We start from the raw sequence: 16,363 nt of genomic DNA, 5'->3' as shown, positions 1-16,363 counted from the left end.
GTTTGAGCTCTGGTTGTAGCCAGCTGTGATTATCATAGCTGAACTGGTGGTAACTTTTCACTTACGTGGCCTGCTCTTCACTGTCATGTTTTAATGTGCTGATTGTAATATTGTGGGAATACATAACTGTGAAACCTTGGGGTTTTTTGGTTTTAAAGCTAAATGACATTTTACTCCATTTCTTTTTTTTTTGCCTGATGTAGATACACTTCAACGTAGTCAGAGAACTGGTCTAAGTTTCCCCATAGAATTGATGGGAGAGTTGCTCAATTTTTACATAATTAATACGTCATAGAAAAGTAATTTTCCAAACAGGAGACCTTTGGTATAGTCTATGAAGTTGTGAACTCCTGCGTAAGGCATAGAGACCGATTGACAATGGGCTGACTTGTCTAAATTAGTTTTCCTAACATCTTTAGAAGGAATTTAAAGTCTGTAGTTTGAACATCACTACGTAGGACATTTCCCATAATTTGATTCAATAAATAGAGTAGAATGTCATGTTAAAAGGACCAGTGATAGAGACAAAGAAAAGACTTGAAGCTCTTCAATTATTTTCAAATCTGCTAGAAGACTGGTGAAAATCGGTTTTCTGTAATAATTCAAGCATAACATAAAAAAAAAGAGACCTCACATGTTGATACAAAGACACAAGTAACCACTATGAACACCATTTAATATACAAATGCTCTACTCTATCTATTACAGTGTTGCACTAAAATAACCTGAACACTATTTGTTACATACTGGACACACAGACTGGCAATAGAGTTATTATAGGATGTGCCTCTTAATTGTTTTTTATCTCATTATTTGATATATGAAAACAAATAATTGCTTGGCAAGATATCCCTATTATCTCTGAAAGTCACACAAAAATGAATGAAGAATATAAAAAAAGTCTGATTTTTACTTCAGAAGGTTAATTATGTGCTTAACTTACGCTGTTAATGAGGGAGGATTTGTGAAAAATGAAACAAACCAAAAAAACCCCATCATTTAAGAGCAAAATGTAATTGTGAAAAAATGGTCTCAATTCTAGAGAGAATTAGTTGTCTGATTTTTTCAGTCTATGTAATATAAACATAGACATGCTTCCTTCCCTTAAAAAACTTTCTTCAAATATATTATGTAACAGAACTAGAGATGTACATGTTTCTGAATAAAATTCCAAAATAGAGACAATATTTAAAGGAAGTCCCATTTTCAATAGTTTTCAGAGTAAAATGAGAAATTTCAGCATTTTGCTTTCATGACAAAGTAAATTATTACCTAAATTTAGTCTTCAGCTACAAAAATCAAAGAATGGTAACTGCACAGACGTAATTTTATACAAATATCTCATCTACTTTATTTGAAATGTTTTCATTATCTTTTAAAAATTATATTTGTTTAAAATTAATCTTAAAATATAGAGAACTCATTTTCAAAGTAAAATTAATGACTTCAGAGTGTTGTTAACCTGTGACACTCATAACAAGGGCCATAACTGGAAAGACTGTAAAAAAGACTGACAATAATCACGTTATCAACAGAATCAGCTTAGTGAGAAATCACAGATAATGTGATCATTATGTCTTAGTTTTTTCAAATCTTTCATGAATGATGTACAAAGACCGTCACTTTGTACGTTTATTATATTAATTACTTGTAAGAGTTATGGAACGATCCAAGCCTGTTGAAGATCATTGGAGTTTTTTTATTGATATAACTTAACTATTAATATATTTATGTAACTCAGCTTATACCTGAATATTAAGTCCATAGTTTACCCAAGCTATTATTCCAGAAAAGCATAACTTGATTTTGGCACTGGTGCTAATTACTTTCAGTAGTTCTTCCTCAGTACATTGTCTTATGGTTGAGGTTACTAACACTACACAAGAGGCAGAAAGATAAATTGGAGAGATAAGGGTGACCATGAGTTATTTACATTTTCTCACCTAGAAATAATGTCTTCCAACAGCTGAAATTATACACATGCTGTACTATGTATGAATCTTACATTCATATTCTGTGCTCTTTAATTCTGAATATTTTAGTGGACAGTGAATTTCTAATTTTTGAGCTGACAAGTGGAAGAAGACAGATGGCTACAGATACAGATAAGGAATTTTGGCGTCTTAAAGGTTAAAAATATGTAAATTTTTTTACAACAGTGGAAAAATAAAGAAAGGAAAAGAGATTTCCATTTCCATTTTCAAGATTAGGATGATAGAAAGTTGGGAAGAAATTAACAATAAAAAAAAATCTAATATATTGCCACTGCTGTGCCGAGCTAGTTTGTCCATCTTAAAGACAATATTCAACTCAGCCAGGCGCTATCAGAAAAGCATCAGTCTTAAACATCTTAAAACTAAAACACTGTATTTATTTTTTTTTTTTAATTGTGTTAGATTGCTTACATTTGATTATTTACATTTTGTGGTTTTCTCTTTAGCAGTATCTGAAACCAAAGGAAAATATCAGTTTTCCATGCAGTCTTCCTCCAAGACTTTAAATGAATTTCAGAATTATAATTTTTTTTTTTTTTTTAATTTAGGAAAGTTAGTGAGGAATTATTCCAAGTTTTGATTCTAAAGAAATACTGGAAATATCCACTAAAATGTTTATGAGTTTCTAAACTGAAGGTCCACCCTGAAACATGACTGAAAGACAGAAAAGCACTGGCACTATAAGAATTCCTGAGTAGTGTCACATCACTACATTTTAAGGAGGAACTACTATTAATTCCAACTGTATTCTAAACAGGGTAGACACTGCAAGTATGTTGTAAATTGCAGATAGCTGCAGATGGTTCTTATTTAGAAAACACCTAAACCCACAGAAATAAAGTTATCTCTTTGTTTTTCAAAAAGACAGCATCTATCTAGTGTAGAATTTGCAAGGGTAATAAAACTGAACAAATTTCACTGATAGAGTGTATGGTTTTCAAGTTATATTTTCCATCAACTAATTTTTAGCCTTCTGAATGTATTTATGAGATTAAACTTTTAAACCAGATCACATGGAAGAGGATTCTAGTCTTCTTCACGTAGCACAGTATCATAGACCACGGGGGTTTTTTTGCAGTAATACAAGATGAATAGCAGAGTAAATCGCTAGCTATGGTATTAGAATTTGACCCTTTATCTACTGCTCAGTAGATTTAATGTAGAATTACTGAAAATCGATTTTGTTTATTTTTTACAACCACTGTGAGTGACAATGAATAGGTTTTTATGAGCAAAATAAGCGGTACTCTACAGAGAGAACTTGTTCTCTTCTGACTAACTCACAGTGCTTGCCATCAAGTGTTGGCTTTTTCATCTTAGCAAATGACAGTTGTTAGAAGATTCTTTGCCTTAGCATAATATTACCCAACCGACCAAAAGCATAAGGCAATAAAAGGCAATGCTCAGAATAAATTTTCATATATATCCAAAACATCCCACGTACTTACCACATCCTGGTTATACTAAATTCACCTGTGTTTTTCATGACCTGTATGTCAATAAAAACGTGTCTATTTTAATCACACTGAAAAATGGACTTTGAAATTATGTAAGTAGATACATATTATTAGGATGAATTCTAAAGAAATTAAGGATTGTGGTGTGATCTATGAAGAGTTGCAGACTCAATATTTTATTCCAGAATTCCTCCTCTATCTTAAAATGATCACAAATAACTGTGAAGGAGCTGATGATAAAACGTATTTGTGGTAACACCGCTTCTCACATGATGGATTACTGAGGCTTAGAAATTGACAGAGACTCATGAGTTTGTGGTGTAAAAAGGAACAGCCATATATTTTTACACACTGGAACTGAAGTTTTAAACCTAAACTACAAGATACTCTTAACTAAGTCATCAGCCCACATTCCATGAATCCTCTGTGAGAAGAGGAGAGTAACTAACACCTCTTCACAAAGACCTCAGCTAAGCATACCACATGCAACCTTTCCCTTGGGAGAAAACATTTGGGCAAGTGATTCCAGTGCCTTTCTAAGCTCTGCAAAAATTGTAGTAGAAATTCGGTTTTCAGTCCCCAAATATTTAGCTACATGTGCTAAACTTTTAACACTGCAGTATAACAAAATTTGAATTAATCTCAGATTGTTATTACAGCAAATGACCCCATGCCAGGTCATTGCAAATAAGAAGCTTTGCTGGCCTTGACCTAGAAAACTATAAAATATGTCAAATGGATGTCTCTCAAGTGTGTGATAAAAATGCATCTTCACTGCCTCCAGCAGTATTGTATCTGACCTCAGAGCATTAGAGAAGAGAGACCATATTGAATGCTTTCATTTCCACATAAAATGCTGATCATGATAGTTCAGACATGCCAGATGGAAGTACTAGTGATAAATGATGTTGATGCCTCAGGAGAAATGAGCCAGTAAAGTTATATTATGTTCAGTTGGGATTTTAAACATGTAATATAGTTAAAACTGTTATTCTCCTGCAAATCATATACCTTGTATTTCAGAGCCATGTCATATGATGTGCTACTATGAAAAGCAGATTTTTCATGTCACAACAAAACATCCCTATACACAGTATACATAATATTTTTAATGCATAAATATTGCTTTAAAAAGTGTATATATATATATATATGAAATGATGAACAACCTGCATAGGAAAATCCACAATATCATTTCTCCATTATTACTTTTGTGGGTATAACAATATATATCTGGAAACAGGGAAATAATAATACAGTGCTATATTAGATAAGACTTACCTCACATTTGTAACAGGTCCTTTTTTTCTTTCTAAAATGAATTAGGAATTCTAAGCTAAAGGCCATCAGATGTAAAAGGAGGCACAAGGCTGTCTTTAATAGTGAGTTTGATCTGGCTAGCAGTTTAACTGAAGCTAAAAGATGTCCTAAGAAATTTTACTGATCTAGACATAATTCGTATCTTCTCCTGAGGGGGAACTCTATGGGATTTTTCCTTTCAGTGTCAGGATTTTAAAGGGAGAAGGTGGATTCTCTGTAGCCTGTAAGCAGAAGTCAGTCTGTTCCACAAAACCTAAGTACTCACAAGGCTGGAGGTAAGTTGCAAAATCATCTTGTCCTCTAGTTGTATCCCTAGGATTTATATTACTAGTGATATGTCTATATTCATTCCTTTTTACTAGATTATCTTCGACCAGCAGCATTCTCCTGATCTTCCACCATACAAGGAAGCACCAGAGAAACGAAAGTAAGTTAAAAAATGCAGAATTGTTAGGAGAGTTATTTTTCAGTTATTCATTTTAAAGCAATAGTTGGAAAACCCCTTTTCCTGAAAAACACCTTTTCCTTTTGTTCACATCTGGAGCTACCCTTTCTTTTTTTGTGTCTGGGTCAAAAGCAGATGACAAATTTGTTTTTGGAGAGGAGGCAGAGCGTTTATAAGGGAGACTTTTATATCCAAGTCAGTGGGGACCAACAGCACCTTACTAGAAATTAGTGTTGTTGATGGAAAGGAGAAACTACACCCAGCAAATATACAGTGTTAATAATACTATATATACTCTCTGTGCATACTAAAAAAAAAAAAAAAAAAAGAAAATAAGGGATGTATCAACCTGTATTGTCTGTAAATCCTTGAAGAACAGAGGTGTAACAGGAACTCCAATTCATCATACCTTTTGTGTATATTACTCAAGCTCTTTGTCCTCTGGCAACTTGGAATCTAATTTCCTTTGTCTAACTTCTCTTATTTAATTTTATTAATTAGAAGGCAGCCAAATTTAAAAGAAGAAATATTACAGAGGTATATAAGAAATAAGACAGTGGAAAAGTCTATCATGCAAAGATTAATTTGTCCAATTTTAAAATGTATATTGCAATATTTTATAGCTGACAGGTGATCATGGGCAGATAGTCATTACAATTTATCACAGCAGGAAGCTGTTAAAATGACAATATGGGCAGGTATAAAATTATATCGAGGAGAAGTTATAGAAGATAATTTTGAAACTCTAGCAACTTGTCCTTTTAAAGTTTCAATCACCAGAAGAACATAATCCAAAACCTAATTATAATTGTAAAAGACAGAGTTGGAAAATACCAGCCTGTTGAGCGGTAAAAAAACTCATGCAAGTAAATTTCCATCATTACTTCCTCCTATTCATCAAAATTTATGCTTTGCTTCACAGGAATTGTGCAAAAGGTTTTTTTTGCCTCACCTTTTTTGTTTTGAATTTATTGACTGATATTCCAATAAACAGAGAATGGGGTGTCCAATCCCAATTTATGCCTTAGAAAATCTCTCTCTCTCTCTCTCTCTCCACTTTTGCAATCCTATCATTTATAAGCAGCAGCCACATGTTATTTTTAAGTGGAAAAGGAACATTCTTTGGCACTGATCAGCCTTGAGTGAAGTTTTATAGCAGTCTTATAAATTTCTCAATAGCAGGGTTTATAATGAAATTGCTTAAAGTACTCTGACTCTAGTCTTCTAGCTGGCACACTAGACACTGCTGAATGGAACCTTGTTATAAACTAACAAAAGGAGCTTGAAATTTTTCTTCCCTATTGCTGCTAGCACTGCTTGTTGCTTTTTCAATTCCACAATCAAAGGGCCGTAAGTCTGGATATTATGGGCTTTAAGCTTTTCTGTGCTCCATTTGGTCACTGAGATCCATTATAAGACTAGGATCTTAAGATGGTAAGCTCTTGGAGGTAGGATTGTATTGTACCATAGGGTGCAGTGTTTACCACAGAGGAACCATTGATCAGGTGTGCTTGGTGGATGCTGTTGTAATAGAAATGGTTAGAAATGTAGAATAGAAATGTAATGTAACAGATGGTTAAAGTGAAGTATCCATTTTACACTTTATGATATGCATAGTGAACAGGGGTATTAAGATCTTTCTGAGATCTTCTAGGTTTTTCCTTCTCCCCCACTTTTCTAAATCAAAAAGATCTGTCCTAAAGGGAAGGTATTCACATAAGCCTAGTGGAAAAGCTGCTTCTGGCAGGAGCAATTTAATAGTGCAATGCTGAAAAGGAAAAGTAGAACAAATATTCTAATCTTTCCTTTAGTTTATTGGCAGAATTTAAATATTGTCTTCGCGATCTGCAACTCTGAAGCTAACACAACCATTCAGGCAGGTGATACTGGGTACAAGAACAAGCACATACTGCTATTAATAATCTGTTTATACTTTAGCATTCCTACAAAATCTATATGATTAGTAGAGAGTCCCTTTCAATCCTCACTGCATCTGAAGTGAGATAAACTGCGCCATGACTACTGGCCACGTTATAAAGCATTTCCACAAGTTCTTAGTCTCTATCTCTGGCTAGGAAAACGACTAGTCTCACAGCAAAGTACAGTTCACTATTAAGAAAGCTACAATCTATTTATTCTGATCTTTCAAATTAGCCTGCTAGGAGACCCCTTATGCTTTGTATGCAGAAATATAAAATATAACCTTTTCAATTTTGAAACAACTTGCCTCAAGAGCATACGGTTTTCAGTTTAAAGGTGTTACTAATTTCCATGCACCTTAAATCAAAATATTTTTTATACATACATTGATATTTCTTTGAATTTCTACTCAGGTACCAGTGAGTAATGCTGTGATTCATACTAACCGGCACCTCTGACATAAAAACCACACAAGAGACAAGACAGGGATTCATGTGGATCACGGTGGAAATATCCAGCCAGCTGGGAACACTTAGCCAGGTGAGGGAAGTTGGTCTGAAGATAAAAAGTGAGTCCATCCGTGTTTGGAAAGGATTCCAAACCCCAGTCACAGCATTTTTCCGTTCCTGTTACTTGAATAATTTCACTGAAACCTTCTAAAAGCAGAATTTAGTTCTTGGAACCTAGAATGTCATCATGATGCTTAATACTGACTGGATTATTTTTATTTGAGTGCAGGTCTGGAGAAACTTCTCTAATACCTTATAAGAAGCACCCTGTTGAGAAAATAAATGAAATGTCTACATTACTCTGCACCTCACAGGGAAAAATTTTGGTTTCTGCTGAAGCCAATGGTAAACCTTTTTTCTTTCATTGAAGCAAGTACCTCACCATTGAGATAAAAAGAAGAGTGACTTTGCAAACCCTTAAGCAAGGATTAAGTAAATTTAGAGTCCTTTATCATCTTTGCACAATGAATGGATTTAGTCTTTTTTGCCTCAGTTTTCTGAAAACCCCATGTTTCATCCACTAATAATGTTGCATATAGGGATATAAATATTTTTTAAATTTTTAATTTCTGAGCAACGTTGAAATGCATCTTTTCTCTCTTTTTTGATTTTTTTTTTTGGTTTTGTTTTGTTAGTGTACGGGGAAAGGAGGCTTTTAAAAATCATTTAAACTCAGTTGTTAAATATTACTATAATAAGAATATGTTTTTTAAAAGTGAACATTTTGTCACTCGTATCATTTACATACTCACAAAGTCTAATTATAAATATACAATGAAACATAAAATGCCATGTGAAATAAGCAAGAGAAATTGATTTAATGTATTTTTAATATCTGTCACCCACCACTGTTCTGGTTCCACAGAATATAAAAAGGAAAACATTTTCAACTCTATTCTTCCAATTATAATCTATTGCAAAAGCATAATTACTGTTCAGAAACATCTGATTTTTGTCTACATGAAATTGAACATTAATTATAGCAATATAGACTTGTAGCCACGTAGGAGGTCTTTCTTGACTTATTTATACGTTTTTATGAACAATAGGTTTTTAGTTGAGTACCCAGGACTGTGGTCATGCTGTGCAGGCATTGAAAATCATGGATATCGAGTCCAGAGGTAGAAGATGCCTGGATGCATGTTCATGAACTTAAATAAAATTCCTGTTAAGATTCAATCCTATTGCTTTATTAATACTATCTGCTTATATCTAAAGTACTTCTGAGAACAACATCAAACAGTGTTATCTGAGAAAGATGATTAAGTCGCTTTTTATGTCCAGAATGTTCACGCATGATTGTCACATCCATATTCATAAATTTAATACATTTCCTCCTGTCATTTTCATACATTATTGAACTGAACAAAATTCAATAAAACACAGACTCTATAGTTCACTTGTCAACATCAACTATAGCACAGGTTTTTTCAGCTAATCCATCTGAATGAAGTCCTTCTTTGCATTTCTTGAGTCAAGTTATTGCATACCAGTTTACCTGAATAGGTCAAAAAGTTGAAACATGAAAAATATAAAATTAACAGGTGTTTGTAAATTTAGTGTCTATTGCTCATAAGACCTAATGGCCTGAATTAAATCCTGCTGCATCTGTACCTTCCTGTCTGCTCAGTGCAGTACTGTCTCCAAGCCACATGAGAAAACATTTTCTGGTCTTACTGTCCTAAATAAGGAAGGAAAACAAGGGATCATGGAGTGCAGAACTAAGCAGGTTAATGAGTAAACCGAACAGCAAAGAATCCCCCCCCAAGTCTCACGTCTGTTCTCTTAGAAGGCATATGGTGGCCCCAAGGTGAATCATCTTTCTTTGTGCAGTACCACTTCAGAAAGCCTGTGCGAATCTCAAAAGCCAGAGTCATGCTACCAGGACTGAAACATGGAAACCACATCAAGGACTTCAGCTGCTTAAACCTTTATTTCCAAAAATCTGGTTCTGCGTCACTGAATAACTTTGCTGTTTGACTAAAGATGACATCAATAAACAAATGACAAGAAGCAAATTCTGAGTACTAAAAGAAGTATTTCCATGTAGTAACACTAGAGAATGACAGTAGTTACATATGATCATTTTTAGAGTTCAGAGAAAGCTGAAAACAAATCAGCTGTGTGGTTCCACATGGTATTGTACGCTGATTAGCCTCTCCTTTGAAGGTACAGTATATCTTGCAAAATTACACGGAGATGCAGAGAAAAAAGTAGAAAAAGGCCTATGCCTTTATACCTTTTGAAAAAAAAAAAAACCAACAAAAATCAGAAGCTACTATGAGCAACTGATAATTGTGGGGGTTTTTTAATGGCATGGTGTAAAAATACAATAATAACATACATTTTAATATGAAATGTAAAAAAACCCACAATCTGTAGGGCTGGGCTTTTTTTTTTTTTTTTTTCCATATAATTTTACTAGTTAGCCTTTTTTCTCCCACTGCCTTTTGTATAGAACAGATATGCTCGCCTTGATTTCTTGGGGGTTTACTGTTTCTAGCTTAGCAGGGAGAAATGTGATTGTGAGCCCCACTGCAGGTATTTAAATGCCTGATCGATACATTCAACAATAGATGTAATTAAGCAGGCTCTAATTTTACTTATGTGATTCAACATAGAGAGGAGCTCCATTACTTCAGTGTTTACGTCATTCCTTGGAGAAATGACCTTAATTTATTGTAATTTCCAGTTGGAATGTTACCAAATTGGTTTTGAACTTAAGTAGCCCTGTGGGTGCACAGTCATTTATTGCCAGATTACATGAGGTACACTGATTACTTCTAATTATAAAAGACTTATTTTTCTTAATAAATAAGTTTACCTTTATTACTAAATAGATGCTACAGTTAAACTTTTGTTAGAACCATCTTGCATTCGGGCAACTAGCTTTCACCAAATAGTTAATCAAAGTATCTTTACAAATGGAAATACAAGTTACATAGTGTATATATAAAGGCATCATTTTGTGTATCACATGAACTTAGCCAAAAGATTAATAGAGGTTTAGGTGACTGAGCTGAATTTTACACAGGACAACTAGGTTTATGTAACTATTCTTAAAAGAAATTTTGCAAAATGTTTGATCAAAAATTAGGTTTTATAAATCATGTGACCACAATGAACACAGTCCGACTGACACTCTAAATCATCAGCCACTGTTTCCCAGTTCAAATTTTCATTAAAATTTTTTAAATCAATAGAAGAACCTCCTGGTTACAGAAAGCTATTTTATGAGGACAAGATACTATACACAAGGTAAAGGCCAAAAATTACAGTGAACAAGAAATGGTGGTTCAAAATAAGAGCTCTACTTCAGACTGAAGCCAGTGGATAGTTTCACAAAATACAAAAACTAAAACAACAAAAATGCTTATGAAGAATCTCAGCAACATAGGTATGCATACTAAAAAAATAGCAAGTGTGCTCAGATCAAAGACATTTTAAAACCACAATCACTAATCATAAGTCTTAGGAATGTCTTATGATGCCAAATTTGAGAGCTTTAACAAGTCAGTTAATGTCACATATAATGCCTCACAAATAAACTTAAAGTGCAAAATGTATTTCTACTCTCTTTATGTTACATCCTCTTTTCATTTCTCTGGAAAGTTTTAAGGGTGATCACCATTCATTTGCTGGAAGAAGTCTGGGCTATATACATTTGAGACCTGATGAAAACCTCTTAATTTTTCACCAGTATTTCCCTGTGAAAGAACTTTTGCTGTCAGCAAATATCCTCACTTTTCACTCTGTTGCACTGCACTCACAGTTTTCAGTTTTCAGACTACACTTGCTTGATCCATCCTACAGAGATTGCACAGTAAACACTTTTTAGGTGATAGAACACAATATTGGTCAGGTCCCCCATGAAGAGTTTGTAGTGGGGAGAGTCCCAAAACAATTGAGAATTCTGTAATGGAAAAAGGTGGGTGTGGGTGAATGTGTGCATATGTCCGTGTGTTTATAGGGGAGAAGCCTTTCTCCCAGAGAATTTTAATTGGATGATTTTCCTTCTTTACCTTCTTTCCTTTTCTTTACTAAAATATGGACTTGTTGATATCTCATATATTTTTCATAATGAGAAGTGTTAGGAAATTAGAAATCCAGAGGCAGTGCTTGTAAAGGGATCTTTAACATTCAGATAGGATTCCTGCTCAAATTCGAGCATTTGTCACGCTTATTGTGGTGATATCATAATCTGTGCACAAAATAACTAAAACTCATTCAGAGATGAGTGCAGGACACTCCTACTGAACTAAATGTGCTTCAAAGACAGATTAAACTTCCCCTGTGGCCTGAATGCTGATTATGTTTCCTATCACCTCTCCATGTTTTTATATAAAATACCTACAAGAAATTCTTATTTGTCACAAATAATCACATCCTTATCCATCACTGGAGCAAGCTGAAACCAATACAATCCCAGATTAAAGCAGTATGGGTTCTTTCCTTGTGGATACAAAAGGAAAGATTAAATGTTCTTTTAGGATTGTTTCCATCCACTGATAATGTGATTTATTTATTTTTTACTGTGTTATCAGAAGTGTCTTCGCTGAAAGAGTCCTTTTCCTTTCTGAAAAAATCTGGTGTCTGAATAACATTCTTGTTTAATGTTTTAGAAATATTACACTATTTACTACCTTTTACTAAAACTGAATACAGACAAATAACTTGATTATCGGCTATTAAATTGGGATCTAAAATGTGCTGAATACTTGTATGAAAACTCTGGGATTTCCAGTGCTCTCTCACCATCTGTAAACTTTATCCTCCTTCCTCAGTACTGAAACCATAACTTTTTTCACCATTTTCAGAATATCAGATATATATGAGGCATTACCAATAATGGAGCTCAAAGTAAAATTCTGAGTGAGGTGGAGTTGTGCCGGCCAAGCTGCCATCAATTTGAATACCTTAAAAACACCGATAAGGTATATGACCCTAGAGTCTGTAATAAAAGAAGACACAGATTAGGAAGAATCACAGAAGGAAGCTTAAACCCTGTACTACTCATGAGAGTTCAGGGAGCACAGACCCATGTCATCTAGGACTAAAAGTTTACATAAAGGACTGAAAACACCTTGTCCCTAGGCAGCCACTGAACCAGTCAAACTCTGGAGTTCCTTTTTCCCAAGAGCTGCATGATCTTGGATTCTCCTCCAGGTGCTTCCATGACAACACACATGTCACTCATTGTATTTTCTGGCAAAACTGTTGTCTACCAGAAGCATTTCTGAGACTGTGTGTTACAGACATTGCCTTCCTGATCCAAAGTAACAGAAGAAAAGCAGAAGCTCTAGATCATCAAAACTGACTCCTCTGACTTCCCGTGAATGAATATACCTCACTTGAACTTTTGGCAGCTGATAACCAACCATTGTTTGGTTTTCAAATAACTATAGTTAAATCTGTCTGACTGCCTAGATGCTGGTCTGCTAAATAGCATCTTCTAAGAAAGTAAAATTACTAATAATGACTAATTAAACTTTATGGCACAAATCACCTTTCACAAAACCACAGACCATTTTTAGGTGTACTCAACTGCCAAAATCCGCTCTCCTGAGGAAGGTAATATGAAATAACTATCTGTGTCTGTGTTGATTCACATTTGTGATATTTTGAAGAGTTTATGTACACAGCAGTCAGCATAGAAATGTTATTGTGACATTGATAGTGCATCTTTTTTCATAAAACTATAAGCATAAGTGAACCATTTGCATTTCAGTAGTTGGCAGTTCAAACACTCCTGTTTTCATTGCACAGTCTAAACTGCCTTGTATAATTCTTTTCTGTGTTATTTTCTGGATTCAAATCAGCAATTAAAAGATCACTTTTACCAATACAGGACTCACAGCCTGAACATAACGCTGTGGCATTTCTGATGTTCATACTACATGCAGTTTCCTAGGATCCTGTCTGAACTGAGGACTGAAGAGGGTATGTGACATGTGCAAAAGGTTCTTAGAAGGGTTTGTACGTTAGGCACATCATATCCTCAGGCATTTTAGCACTCAGGACTCAGTATGTAGACAGAATCATCCTTTATAGCTCAAATTTTAATGCAACACATCATGAGATAATCCAGTCTTACCTGAAAGCAAATGAAAAAATAAATACATTTCACTCAGCACTACCTGAATACTTCAAATAAAAGAAGCACTACCTGAATACTTCAAATAAATAGTGTTTGAGACAACTAGATAGCAAGCAAAGGGAAAGGCAGTCTTTCTGAAGCTTTTCTTTCCATAGAGGGGAAAAAAAAATGGAGAGAGAAACTTTTGTATGTGTTGTGTACAGAGCTGAAAAAGAAGAGTAAGAAGCCAGAAGTTGTTTGGAAGATTTTTCTCAGATACTCTGGGGAAAACTTAAAAAAATCTGCAGAAAAAAAGGCTTATGTTTTTAGCGAAAAAAAAAGACCCCAAAAACACAAACCAAAAAGTAAAATCCAACCTCCCCAGCACCTGAAGTTTAACAGGAGAGCAGAAACACTGCAGGATTCGTGAAATATTGAAGAAAGTTTTACTTAGAGGACAAATGAAATAGGTTTACTGAAAACTTGAGAAGAAAAAGGTATTCTAGGACTGAGTCCAGACAAAAAATAAATTCTCCAAAAGAAATTAACCCAAGAAAGAAATGCATAAGAGTTCAGATCTGGGCTGTGGTATATCAATCAGGAAATTATATCAGCCAAACTTACAAATTCAACCATTGTCATAAGAAATACCATATCCAGAAGCAGCCTGTGACTTCCTCATTCCTCATGTTCTTTTCAAGCCAGCTGTGGGCACAAAGACACAGTCTTAGTATTGATTCTAAGGCATCCTGTAACCTGTTACTATTAGCCATCTAGGAAAAGGCCAGTTGTATTCATAACTTCAATTCTGCCAGAAAGGATAGTGAAAATCTAGCCTAAAATATTCCTTGCCCATACTGAAAGCATTTGATAAATGTTTACAAATGCCTCAACCACTGCTTTATTGTAAGATTAAATACCTCTTATTTGGATGCTTACTCTTTTTGGGAGTTATATCTGCTCACACTTAACAAAATTATTCCTGTCAAGTCCAAGAACTCCATTTTCTGCTGGACTTGCTTGATCTCATGACCATCTCTTAAGCAAGCTACATTTCTTTGTGTTTTCACACACTCCAAAAACTCATTTTCAAAATTACCTCTGTATACATTTTCATTATACATTAGGATTTCTGAATCACTTACAGTAATCAACATTTTAGTAATAAAAGTATTTGCCTATTAGAGAGGCATTTATTAGCACACTATGCAGTAGTAAACAATTATAAAATTCACCATAATGTAACATCATAAAGGAACCAAAACACACTCTGTTAGTGGGACTGTCTCAGGGATTTAAAAAATCCGGTGTCTCTGAAACCCACAAAACCGCTTCTTCTAATTGGTGGGGCTTGGCTTTGGCCTGCATGCAAATTGAATGCAAATAGAAATAACTCTTAACAAGAAAGAAAAGCATAACAAGAAAAAAGAAAAAAGCTCTTATGTATAAAACATAACGAGGAAGAAAAAACAGATATTTCATTTCATAAGGTTCTCATCTGTTCCTGAAACATATATATGTATACAGAGTACACAGATGGTTGAAGAGAAAATAATAAAATAATCCCTCCTTCTTTGAAACAAAAAAAGCTCAGGAACAACTGTGGTTGCTGTGCTTAGAGACCATTTCTCATTTCTTGTCTCTTAGCTGTAGAGACAAATGGCTCCATGTACTTATTGGAACAGCCTTTACCTCACTCCCGCTCAAACAAGAGCTCAGAAGTAAGGCCATGACTCTCGGACCCCTGTCCGTGCCCTGTTTAATGCTTTGAAATCCCTTAGAGATCCAGTTTAGAGCAGTACCTACCTGTAACAAACTACTCTGTCCTTTTTTTGTGAGTGTTGGGCTGGAGTTAGGTCAGTGCATTGGAAACTTTGCCAAGAAGTCTCTGGAGTGGAAATTTTGACTAATAAAGAAGTCTTATTGTTCTTGAACCACTATTTTCATCAAAATTCATTTCACCACGACAGACAGCACATCTTTACTATTGAAGAGACTTCAGGGTTGAATCGTACTTAGAAGTTTGGGATTAGCAGAAATTTTTAACAAGATCAACTTTTTCTAGATAACTTTTAACTAGAATTTCATGAAAAACACAAGATTTTTATCTGTACTTTACACATTTTTAAAGTTTCAGAGTATTTGGAGTCAACATTCCAGTTCAGGGCCATTTCAATTTTAAACATCAATTTGTGTAAATATATATAATAAAGATGAATACAGCTGTAATTGTAATTAGATAAAAAAACTCTGTGTTGTTCTGATAAGTCTAATGGCCAAGCTCTATGGATGTTATAAAAAATATGAACAATAACAAAAAACCGTGGCCCCATAGTAGTCTGGGAATCTTTCTAAAAATTGGCAGACATGCACAAAATGATTGATCTTTTCTCAAAGGTGTCCTTGATTACTGAATGTAACAAACAGGAAAAGTGGATACATTATGTCATCTGAATGTGCTGCACACACTACTGAAGTGATAAGAGCATCCTTGGATTGCAGCAAATTACAATATTGTGGTAGAGCAAACCAGGGTCTGTCAAGAAAGGCTACAGCTACATGCCTTTTAAAAACTTGTAAAGGTTTAATTGACCTTACCGTATTTTCCCCTTTAACCTGGCAACAAGCTCTCTTACTGGATG

Source organism: Athene noctua, chromosome 4 (genome assembly GCF_965140245.1).
Source record: "Athene noctua chromosome 4, bAthNoc1.hap1.1, whole genome shotgun sequence".
Taxonomy (NCBI): domain Eukaryota; kingdom Metazoa; phylum Chordata; class Aves; order Strigiformes; family Strigidae; genus Athene; species Athene noctua.
The sequence above is the reverse complement of the archived record's forward strand: the minus strand, read 5'-3'. Positions refer to the sequence as shown.